This window comes from Haemaphysalis longicornis, unplaced genomic scaffold (genome assembly GCF_048455015.1).
Source record: "Haemaphysalis longicornis isolate Haplotype H1 unplaced genomic scaffold, Haemaphysalis longicornis Haplotype H1 scaffold_1, whole genome shotgun sequence".
NCBI classification, from domain to species: domain Eukaryota; kingdom Metazoa; phylum Arthropoda; class Arachnida; order Ixodida; family Ixodidae; genus Haemaphysalis; species Haemaphysalis longicornis.
In genome coordinates, this window is record NW_027526203.1 from 127,867,876 (window position 1) to 127,880,551 (window position 12,676).

General features: G+C 47.7%; 1 non-coding gene across 1 annotated transcript; it reads right to left on the reverse strand.

The window, feature by feature from the left end:
- Positions 1–2,094: 2,094 nt before the first annotated feature.
- Trnaf-gaa (transfer RNA phenylalanine (anticodon GAA)) lies at positions 2,095–2,167 on the reverse strand. Its single transcript has one exon. It is a non-coding gene; the product is annotated as a tRNA-Phe (tRNA).
- Positions 2,168–12,676: the final 10,509 nt, after the last annotated feature.

The following is a 12,676-nucleotide window of genomic DNA, read 5'->3' on the forward strand; positions in this document are numbered from 1 at the left end:
CCAGAAGAGGCCTATGAAGAAAAGGTGGTGCTACTGCAGGCAAGGAAAACAGCTCTTGAGAACTGCAATGCTGCACTTCACGAGAGAGCACATCGAAGCATGTGCGGCATTGTACTTTTCTTCAGGTGTCTGGGGCCTGGACGACGAGCAGGGGGTGTCATGAGCCACGACTCGAGCAGGTGGCCACCATCAACCCCAGAACTTGCCAGGCTTTACATGTCACGGGCAAAAGTGAACAGACAGTCACACAAAGGCACTGTAGTCGGCAGTCACGGTCAGGGCCTTCATACTGGTGTCGCACACCTGAAAGAAATACATAACACAAATATGTACTAAAGCATTAAACAAGTACACAGTTTGAAAAAAGGAAAAGGTAATAAACAAGAGCAAGAATACAAAGAACTGGGTTACTTGGAACTGATTCACTCCGCAACTGCATGCAACGACAAACGACGTCGCCGTGTTGTATGTGCCTTTTCTTTAATCGTCGCTGTTTCGCGTAGCAGGGGAATTAGAGCATGCAGGCGACCTGAGAGGAAATGGTTACTTACAGCTATAGATAAGGGCCCTCCCACCCATCTATGCGGTACAACTGCGAAATACAACCCCTCCCCTCCCCACCCCGCATTTCGAAATCAATAAACCCTTAAAACGAGCCGACAAGCTGCAGAACTTGTCACCTTTTCACTATGTGTCAAGCAGGGGAAAACATCTCAGCCGAAGTGACAAGGCGCCGAAGCAGTTGACACACGATGGGGGCGGGGCGAGGGCGATATACGTTACGCATATATTACACGGTTCTTTATGAAGTCAGTTAGACAACCAACACAATACACCTGTTTACCTTTCTTTATAAGCTTTTTTTCTTTCAAGACGCCACCCTATTCGATACCTCTGAACGTGTTCATTTTAGCTACATTTATTGACATACCTTTTCGATATCATTTCACTTAAGCGAACATAGGCCGGAGAGTTAAAAGATTATTTACATATGCATGCATCTGCCAAGTTTTTTTTTTTTTGACACACTATTTGATCATGCACAATTTCGAAATTTATGGGAGATCACTGTCACCACACCACACCACACCGCTTAAAACAAACACATTTCAGTGACTGCTTTTCAGACATCGCGCTCCTTTTCCCTTCGATGCAAAACAATTTTTTGCTTCCGTAACAAACGTAGCCAGAAACAAGTAGTACTTACACCGTGCTTACGTCGCCGGGGTATTCAAAACCCTCGTGTGTCGGAGCTCCGTCAGTGCCGACACCACAGTGTGAATGGTGCGACAGTGTTTCATGGTGGCAGAAAACGCTTTGCAAACTGTCAGTTGCGAAGAGGGACACAGCAAGCACAGCACCTTCGTGTCTGTTGACACTTCGCTGCACCTCGATGGCCGATAAGGGCTTCCAGTTTCAGCGCCTTGGCAACGGCGTGAATGCTGCGGCTGACCGACGGCTGCGTCATGCCAAGAGTATCACCGCTACCGACAAGCTGCCGGTAGCGAAGAGCCTCAGCGCGCACATCACGTTCGCTTCCGTAGATAGCCCCGTCGCACCTCGAGGCCTAACGTGCTCGTCAAGTGCGTCGCACAGCATCCGCGCCGGGCCCTTGTTGACACGGAAACGGCGCTGAAAGTCGCCGTCGCTCAGTCGACGCTCAGGCACGGGATCCTCCTCCAGCAGCTCCAACAAAAGTGCAAACACAGGCGGCATATACGCAGCCATCGAACAATCCGATGCGCTCTCAACCGCGCCGGATTTCACGCGCCGGTCGCGGGAGAACGAGCGGGAACCTTTGGCTACGTGACGTCACCAAAAAGTCGCCAAAATATAGCCGTGTGACGCAGGCCGGCTGACGTTTTCGCTCCGAGCCAATCGCGTGACACCCCATCCGAGCGCCTCCTCACGTGACCGCACCGGACTGCGTCTCGGATCTAATCCGAGGCGCGCCGGACGCCGTACAGAATACGGCCCCCGTAGAATCCCGAGCTATTTCGGCCGGTTAAGAACTAACACGCGTTGTTATTAGGACAACTACGTCGGAAAACAAGTGAAATAAAATCAAGTGTATAAAAACAAAACCAAGACAGATGCCGAAACCCGGGATCGAACCAGGGACCTTTAGATCTTCAGTCTAACGCTCTCCCGACTGAGCTATTTCGGCCGATTAAGAACTAACGCCCGTTTTTATTAGGACAACTATGTCGGCAAACAAGTGAAACAAAATTCAGCGTATCAAAACAAAAACAAGAATGATGCTGAAACACGGGATCAAACCAGGGACCTCTAGATCATCAGTTTAACGCTTTCCCAACGAAGCTATTTCGGCGGGATTTTTTCGTAACAGTAACTTTATTCACAAATATAGTTACAGAGCCAGATCGAGCGATTGCAGTGGTTGCAGAGTACAGTAGACAATGGCTTCGCGTGCACAGTGGGGGGAAAACGCGCGATCGGGTAACGTGCGAGCAAAGGGTCAGCATGTTTGCCAGGGAAGTCTAAACCTGTAGAGGAGTAGTGCTAAAAAAGCCGCAGAGCATTGGGGAGATTCATGACATATGACGACCGGATTGTGGTGCCATCTGCGTAAAGTTTGAAGTGAGTGCTTTCGAGGCGAAGGAAGGGGAATGGAGCTGTGGATAAAATTTGTTGCTGGGTAGAAGTGGGCTTCAGTGTTTCCAAGCTCCAGCCCTCAGATTGAGTCCCATCTCCTCTGCTCTTTTACCTTAAACTTCATGAGGGCTTGCGAACCCCTCGCCAGTGCGTCGTGTAGCTTGTATTCGGAATCAGCCCCGTTAGGGGCGGTCACTTCCCATTGTGCCTTCTGTACAAAATGCCGACACGCTGGCCAGGGGCATTCAACGCACTCCACAACATTGACTTTCGCCCTCCACAGCAAGCGCAGCCCTGTTACATGGACGCTGTCGCGAAGGGGCGGGAAATCCGAGGTCGCTTCTAAGGACCTAACACTCATCCATGTTAGCTTTCAGTGCACGGTAAAGGAGCACTGCAGCTCATCCAGAAATACAACGCCGTGTTGCAGTGTGCAACAACATGCTCAGACGTCTCCCGCCTTCCATACAGTAGACAGTTGGCCCCTTCGGGAGAAAGAAACCCCGCTCCCCCGGTCTTGCGTTAGTAAGTACCGCACCTGTGTGCATGCGAAAAAAAATACTTCTAGCCAGTCGGGGTAGGGAGCTTCCGTACACGCCGCAGGACGTCACTTTTTAGCCGACCAAGAGGTGGTAGGCGGAACATGGAAACTGGGAGGATCTGTTCTATCAGTTCCCTATACAGCTTCCTTGGTTTCACAGCGCAAAGGTATTCCCAGGAGAAAAGTTCCTGCAAAAGGGCCACCACCCCTGCCACTTGTCTGTGAAAGCCTGTGGCACAGGCACCATGTTTAGGCTCCGCTATTGTTGCAAGCCAAGGGGATATGTGTAAGGCGCCTACATTTTGGACTGCCGCTCGGAGCAAACCGTCAGGATGATCTCCAAGAAACATAAATCGCAGCACAGTCAGTCTAAGCTCCACGTTTGCGAACCCAGGGCCCCGGCTTCCCTACTCCAGAAAATGTTAGTGTGGCGCATCGCACGTGCATTGCCGGACGAATACAGCGAACAACCGATGATAGTAACCAGCGCGTGCTTTCAGGAGGACTTCGCTGTTGGCGAACACGTGAAATAAAATTAAGCCAATCGAGAAACGAAAATGACAGATGATTTGGCTGCGCCTACCACAGAATGTCATGCGAAAGCAGCATACAGTTGCATGTGCAACTCAGTGCGAATGTAACGCTTTCCTAAGCTTCAAGTAGGTACAGCCTCCCAAATTTTTAATAATATAGTTGGAGCGACAACCGATCTTCATGTCAGCGCCTTATCAGGGTGTTCACCGGCAAAATAGGCGAGGGTACGCGCACGCGCATGTAACTATCCGTTGTGGGAGCGTGGTCTGCTCCACTGTTCTTCTCAGCCAAACACACCCCCAGTTTTTCTTATCTTGCCAGGCCGTTTCGCTACCGCCAAAGGTAGCTGAGCAGCCTGGGGCACAAAGCCGTTCAGATGCAGTGGCAGGGGGTGTGCCACTCTGAAGGAAACAGCGTAGCAGACGACACTCATACAGCAGATGGCCCTATGCGCGTGCGCGTACTCTCGCCTATTTTGCTGCTGAACACCGTGATAAGGCGCTGACATGCCGGTCCGTCGTCGCTCCCGCTATATTATTAAACATTTGGGAGGCTGTACACAGCATTAAGAATACGTCGACATAATTCTAATGGTCCACTATCCTAGAGCTTACGCTCTAAGAAATTGATTCATTCATTCATTTCTTATGCATGCAAAAGCATGCAACGCGGGCGGCAGCGTCTGTAGTAAACGCGCTGAGGCAGAATATATTTCTGCTATCAAGTTTGTCACCAATACCAACAATCGATTGTGTGCGCTCGCTTGTGGGCAGAAAATTATATGTAGCGATCGCCACTGAGAATAACTTGCGTATTAAGAATGATACCACCAAGATATGAAGGCCCTTCTCACCAGTGAAAGGTGAAACTGGCGAAGGCTGTCAGGCGAACGATACAGCAGAGAGTGCCAAGAATCTCTGGGACCGGATAGGCCAACTCTGGAACTTGAACTCGGCAACGTTCGACGCACGAACTCGATCTATTGGGCTAAGTGAGGTCAGAAGAACAGAAGAAGGCTTAATAGAACTAAGTAGGGAACATATTCTGTGCTATCAGGGACCACACGAAAAAAAGAGCACGGGGTGGGATTTTTGATCCACAGGGAGATAGCAGGGAACGTGGAAGAATTCTTCAGTGTTAACAGCAGGGTCGGGGTCGTTGTGGTTAAGCTAAACAACCGACACAGGCTAAAATATTACAAGCATATGCACCAACAGCTAACTACGATGAAGGGGCCGTAGATAGTTTCTACAAGGACGTCGAATCAGCAATGAGTAAGGGAACAACATAATTTACGATTGTGATGGGGGACTTTAACGCAAAAGTAGGCGAAAAAATAGTAGGAGAAAGATCAGCGCGAAACTTTGGAATAGCCCTCGCAACAGTCGAGAAGATACACCAATGGTATTTGCGGAGAAAAATAACCTGAGGGTAATGAACATATTCTGCTGCAAACGAAAGAATAGGAAATGAACATGGAAACTTCCCAACGGTAAAACAAAAAAAAAACGAAATTGACTTCGTTTTGACTGACAACCCAGGTATTGTGCAGGCCGTGGCGGTGTGAGGCAAGATTCGGAGCAGCGATCATATGATGTTTTGATGCAAGTAAGGCTGAATCTCAAAAGATAAAGAAGGAAATTCATGAAAAGTAAGAAAGCCAGCATGGAGTAAGTCAGGGCCCTTCAAAACAAATTCGCACTTTTAAGCAGGCAGAACAAGGATAGAGTAGACAGGCTGATTGACAACCTAACAACGGCAATCACAGAATCAGCAGCAGCTGTGGGAGAAGTAGTTTGTAGGAAAAAACTGGGAAACTAACTCAGAAAACGAAGAAAATTATTGCGAAACCTAAGAACATGAAAGTGTCGAGTACGGCGGCTAAAATTGCATTAACCGAGCTGTCGAAATCGATTAACAGAAGTAAAATGAACGACATTCGCGCCTACAACATATCAGTGATCGAGGAAACGCTGAAAATAGGAGAGAGCTTAAAAGCAGGGTGTCGCACCGGAACAAAACCGAACCGAAAACCGGAACCGAGCCGATATTTTTCCTGGAACTGAACCCGAACCCCAACCGTTATATTTTTTTAGCACGCTGAACTCGAACCGGAACTAGACCGAAGCAATAAACAATGGTTACCGGTTCAAGAAACAAAACGACCCGCCGCTGTGGCTCAGTGGCTAAGGCTTTGCGCTGCTGAGCACGAGGTCGCGGGTTCGATTCCCGGCCGCGGCGGCCGCTTTTCTGATGGAGGCGAAAAGGAAAAACGCCCGTGTGTGCGAGATTTCGGCGCACGTTAAAGCTCCCCAGGTGGTCAAAATTATTCCGGAGCCCTCCACTACGGCGCGCCTCATCGCCTGCGTTGCGTGGGCGCGTTAAACCCTATAATCAATCGAGACACAAAACGATTCTACCATCCGTTATTCATAATGCGCGGTCAGTGTCATTCAAGGATTCTTCTTCTTTATGCATCACCTTGGTCACAGAATTATCAACGCCCTCCCTCATTATGGTCGTCACTCTCAGAAAGAAATGCGCACCAACATTAAAATTATATGTTTCTGTTGGCCGCGCGCCAGCAAAAGATACCGTTATTGGCTGCGTGCGTCGATATAAAACATATGCTTTGTACTGCGAGGTACAGGTCTCGCTGCGAATATACAAACATCTTACACCAACACAAAATCAACGTTAAATAACGAAATAATGAATTTTATTTTCGATAGTTATCTTAAATAATATTGTAATTTTATACATGCCACCAAAAACGAAATTTTAAGATTCAATTTTCCTTAACCTGTTACACTTCGTTGGCAGGGCAGGTGCCTTGTTTGCTGGCCGCTTAATGAATAGAGGAATAAAACTTTCGTCAGAAAAGGGCAAGGGATGGTGGGTTATTGGTCACGGGGTGTGGCGACAAGACCATTACTTTCAGAAAACGCCTGCGCTCTTCTCAGGGCCCAAACATGCATCGACGGGTAGTGCTGAGCATCGCGCCCTCCCACTACTGTGAATTAAGCAATTTCAGACCGCTGGGAGGTGGCCCTCGTAAAGCCGCACAATATATCAACTAAACCTCCCCTTCCGGCTTTTCATAGAGGGCATTAGGGTCGCCAAGCTCCTGGATAAACCAATGGTAATTTACACGGCGCGTAGATTTTGTTATTTTTGAACTGCCGCCAGGCCGCTTCCTGAATATTTCTGAGGGATTTATGAGGTGGAGGCTACTTAAGTACGCCTAGGAGGTAGTGCATAACCATCTGGCGGTACGTTTTCATGCGTTTCCTGGCCGGTCTAGGGGAGAAGTCATCCACAGCCCTGTTTATAAAAAAGCCCGCACAATAAACAAATGTGCAGTGGCAGGCGGGCCGCCAGATTGCCTTACCGCGAAACAGCGACCAACATCGAAAGTGCCAATCTGTCGTATTTTAAAATTCATGGGTTGCAGAGGGGTACATGGTGCTTTCGTACTGTGATACAAAACTGCTTACATTACGGGTTCAGGTTTCCAAATTAACGTGCTCATACGGGCTGTTGCCATAATAGAATAACACTTCTTTTTACTCGACACATAGAATAATAGCTGCGTAACTGAGTATAACCCATTAGGATATGGGTTGCAGAAATTACGGTGCCATACGAATTCGAGACTCAAAGTTTAGACATTACTCTTATCTTTTAGTGGGAGGTAATCAGGGCATACTTTTTTTAATTTACCCAACGAATTTCATTCAAGTTACAGATAAATGCCCATCCGTGCGTGTACTTAGAAAACAAGTATTGTTTCTCCAGTGCGGGTGATATTTCCCTCCTTTTGTCTTTAACTGCCTTTGTCTGTCAGGTTATACACGAGTTAGGTATTTACGAGTATATGAACCCTTTTTTTTGCTTTTTTGGCTGGCTGTTTTTGAACCCTCTTGCGCTTTTTTGATGTGCACTAGAAATGTTACGGTACCTGTGTTTTGTTGCTTTATACCAAGGCTACCCCTCCTTTGCGTTGAATGATAGCTCTCTATGTAGTCCGTGAGTTGTATTGTTTATATTATTTGTATAATTTTGAACTGGAATGACGGTGCTGTGTCCCATGAAGCGGTACTACCGGCCTAGTCAGACGATCATATGTGCCGCCTTTCTCCCATGAGCCGCTGTATAGTGATTTGCTGTTAAATAAATAAATAAATAAATAAACAAGTAAATAAATAAATAAAGAAATCAATAAATAAAAATAAATTTACCAGCAGCGTGAGTTGCACTGAACTAAACGGCGCAGATCTCAATTCATGGTAGGGCTGTATCCTTGAGCTCAGTTTTCTATATTTCAGGCAGGACATCCTGGGATCTCTCTGGTACTTCAATGGCAAGAACTGCACCCTGTGGAGGTTTCCGCAGGGAAAGTGTCCATCAAGAGAGCACGGAGTGCATCCTAGCTTTGAACAGTGCTCTCGCCAGTGCATGAGCAACGGGAAGGCGCACGGAGAGACCCCGCTGGGCTGCAGGGTTCCTCGTCAAAAACCTTGCAATTTAAAGGAGCTCCGATTTCCTTACTTTGCTGACATGCAAGTTAATGGCGATGCCCGATGCAGGAACAGCTCTGGGCGAGTCCTTCTGGAGCACCGGTGCCTGGTTGGGAAAAACCAGTTCGAGACCATCGACGCCTGCAAAAAAGTGTGCCTGAAATGAAGCGAGACATATCAACGTTACGCTCATGGGAACGAAATAAGAAGGCAGCCTAATAAAAAAGTACCAACAGCCTCGCCTGAAAATTTGTTCCTATGGATGTACTAAAGTTTGTCGGACGCACGTTTTTCTCCGAGGAATAGTGTAAGTCAAAGAACTGGCAATGGAGGGAATGTCAACAAATTGACAATCCCAAGTCCAGTGACACGTAAATTAGGCCGACCTTAGTACGCGCACGTGAGATTCGAGCGGAAAGAACTCGTTAACGAGAAATCACAGCTATAAGGCACTCAAAAACAAAACAAGCTGCTTTAACATTTACTTTTGCTATCTCTGCTATAATTAGTACTACTTATTGCTCTGCATTGTAGTCGGCGGCACTTTACACGTATTTTTGATCGCTACAAAACAGCCTTGGACCAGTTTTCGAGCCCTACTATTTACTTTACATGATTTAAAACGACAATTAATGGTTTGAGGTGCGAACAAACTCGCTCTTTAAGACCTAGTAATGGTTTTACGTAGCATTTGCGACGCATGAGCGCATATGCCTGCAGCGGTGGTATTTCATCAGATGTACCAAAGCGGGGGCTGTGGCATTGTGCTACTGAACACAAAGTCTTCGTTTCTATTGACCGCCACGACGGCTGTCTTTCTCGTGACGGCAAAAACAACACGCCGCTTGTCGAGATTTCGGGGCAGGTGAAATGCTTCCTGGTAGACTACATTCATTTCACCCAGACATTACGATATGCCCCTCATATCCCAGGCGCCGCCTCGCCAACTAAAAGCACAATCAGAATGTAATTCCTGAGGGAGAAACAGTAACCGCTCGTGTATCCGGCACGCATATTTACCTCTTTCGTCTCCATTGGTGCAAAGTAAAGCACTTAAAAATTAGCACTGTTATCGGTACAGGCTGGTAACTACAGCTAGAAAAAGAAAATGTATTGCACATTTTGTGGGTACTCTGACTTGAGAGACGTCTCAAGTACGTACCTACGCCTAGAATAGAGTTTAGTTATCCTAATGTATCTGGCAGCAGCACATGCTATAGTGCTAACGATAAATCGGGCAGGAACGTGACCTGTTCTGCCATCTTTACCTAGGTACCAATTGTTTCGCTAATGGCTGACGCGATCGTAGTCAATATTTTCTGACGCCGGGATTATGGCTCAATTATGGGGCGAGAAAACGATGAAATCGACACGGCCGTGTGCGGTCGGCCACTGGCAGTGAAAAAGGGTGGCTGAAGCAAGCAATTTACAGAACTAAAAGGCGAGACTATAAAAAATGCCACCTGAAAGATTTCTACCTGCTTCGGAAACCCTTAGTTAGGTTGCATTTTTAAGCTACATTATTTTAACGCTAAAGCCGTAAAAGCGTTACCTAAACTCCCTATTGTGGAATAGTCACATTATACATAGCATTCACCGTTGAACCGTCTTCGTCGCGCTTTCATTTTAGGTGATCAGCAGAGGTGGACCGGAATTTTCGGGTTTAAAGCAGCTGAACGCAGTTTTTGGCACGAGTTACTTTCATGTTTGTTTGTTGTGTTCTGCGCCGCTCGCGACACGGCGAGAAAGCATCTTGTTTTCATGCTGCTGTTTTTGTTTCGCTTTTATCTCGCCTCTCCTCTACGCCCAAAGGGACCTGCAACTCTTTTTCAAACTGTTTTCAAAATCTTAAATGCTTGCATAGCGTAGTCAACCAACACATCAAACTCTTAGATTACAGTACACACCTCAAACCGTCTATTCGTCGGCAGATACCATGCCGCCACCTGAAAAAAATCTGCTATTACACATGCCGAAGTAAATCGCACCCAAATTCTTTTTTTTCCCGGACCACGCGTGAATTGAACCTGTAATCTGGAAATGTTGTACGCTGTTCGGATGTTTTATCATTTATTCGTGAGCTCCTAAACCTACCAAAATGAAATTGATTCGCGCTTGAATCATGCTATTGTATTATTTTTTTCTTTTTCTGAGCCTGTTTCCTTCCGTTGTTATATTTGTATCACCCACTTCTGCTTAAAGCCTGGTACCCAGGCTAGCGGTATCCTTTAAATATATAATAACAAAATAAAGAAATTTTAAGCGAACTTGGATTAACTCAGATATAAAATAGCGAAAAAGAAGAAAGGCTGGCAACTACTCCTTAGAACTCAGTTTGTGGCTCGACGGCACATAGTGTTTCATAATATTGCTTTGTAGTGATACGGCGACACACGAAGGGCTGCGGTCCATAAGAGTAGCGGAATGAAACAAAACGGAAGCGAACGCTACCAACTGCTTTGCGGAGTTAGGGAGTTGTGGATGCGGATTCGGGAGTCCATTTTGGTAGCGTGACTGGTGTTTCGAATACGTTGACCAGGAGACCGAGGCACTCTGATGAAGGAGAAAATTTTGTACAAGTATTTACATGATTAGAACACAGGTTTGGATGCTGTCTCTCGGACCGAGTCGCACAACGAGCAACACTCGGCGGCGCACAACACCACCTTTTTGTTCACAGCAAAAGTCCCTAATGTTCCCCTAGGGAATTCATCTCCGAGTCTGGTCCAATCACCAACAAACAGTTCAAAACACACAGGTGCCGTCCACGCCCGAAGCCGTCCCTGATGCTTCTCCGCGTGACCACGAGGGCGAGAAGGCGTTGGCGCCGCTCAGACGAGAGGACCTTCTGTCCGCGCACGAGGCACACCTGAGTGCAAGAGCCACGCAGCTCGCTGACTACCCGTTTCACCGTCCGCGCTGCGAAAGTCGCCTCCTTTGTCATACTGCCGTTGTCTTTCATTGAAAGAGTTGCGCGTGCGGGATTGTAGGGTAGACGACCTCTCTTCAATAACGCGTCTCCTCTCTTCCAGGGCGCGTCGTCCGCGGCATGGGCGAAATCGGTCACTTAGCGTCAACGTCCCTTGTCAGTTTAGGTATGTCGGGTCACCAACCCGATCATGACAGGGCTGCGCTGTCTATTGAGTCGCTCTCGCAAAGGCATGACAACTTTCGAAGTTGACAGAATAACGTCGAAATGAGTGCCCCCAGTTTCTGATAAAAGCAGTGTGGCTGAAGTGGAGCCTGAATCGTCCGCTTCCAGTCCCTTCCACCGTCCCAAGCGAGAAGAAAACTCACCGCTTCACCGTTACATAGCTCCAAACTTCCGCTGTCTTCACGATGGCGTACAGTGAGTGTGGTTCTTGGAATATTTTAAAGCAAAGCTTTTTACCTCTACCCCCCAAGTGTTCTTTCGCGACCGTTAGTGTCACCAGAAAACTCCAGCGAGCAAATAAAAGAATTCACTGGCACCGCCGGGAATCGAACCTGGAACTAAGACTAACAAACCGAGAGCCCGGTGTCTCACCGATTTAGCTACGAGCCCACACGAAGACGGGGAAGACAGGTGGTGTACTCACCAAGCACATCTACGGGTTTACCCCCTGCGTTCTCGCTGAATGCCACGTGAAAGCGTCACGCGACCACTCACGCCCGTCTAGCGCCCCTGTGCGCACCTTGCTCATGTGCTAAGAATTACAAAAATTAAATGAAGCTCACCCCAATGCATGGCATCTCACTTCTAGTACACCAATGTGCTAGAGCCTGTGGCCTCGAGTGTTCACGTAAAAATCACAGCTCCTTGCCGTCCGCCCTCACGCCAAATCAAGGGATACATCCAAATACTCCTTGGTGGCTAGGCCATCACACCAAGCCCCAGCATCAAGATCCTGGGCCTACATCTCGAGGCTAACACCAAGAGTGACGTCTCCTTGCAGCGCCTCACAAACAGCAGTAATCAAATCATACACATGATCAGGCGAGTTGCCACCAAGAAGCGATGCCTAAAGGAATCCGGTACCTTTCAATTAATTGAAGCTTTTGTCCTCTCGAGAGTCACTTACGTCAACCCCCTGTCTTCTTCTCCACAAGGAAGACATAGAGATGCTTTATATAATGATTAGAAAGGCGGTCGAACAGGCAACTGGTCTTCTCGTGAGTGCGTCCACACAGAGGCTGCTTAGCACGGGGCTACACAACACGGCGGAAGAGCTGATAGAAGGCCATCTTTCTAATCAGAAGGTCCGACTCAGAACTGCGGTGGGTAACCGCATGCTTCACCAGATTGGCTGGGCAGCCCAGAATGTCACTCCGCTTGACGTACTCCCAGACTCTTGGCGACTAAAACTAAAGATGCTCCATTTGCTTAGAAATATGAACCCCTCACATGACAAGGGTCACCGAAAAGCACGGGCTCAAGCGCTAAACACCACCCTCGGTGGGGATCATGCAGTTATCTACACAGACG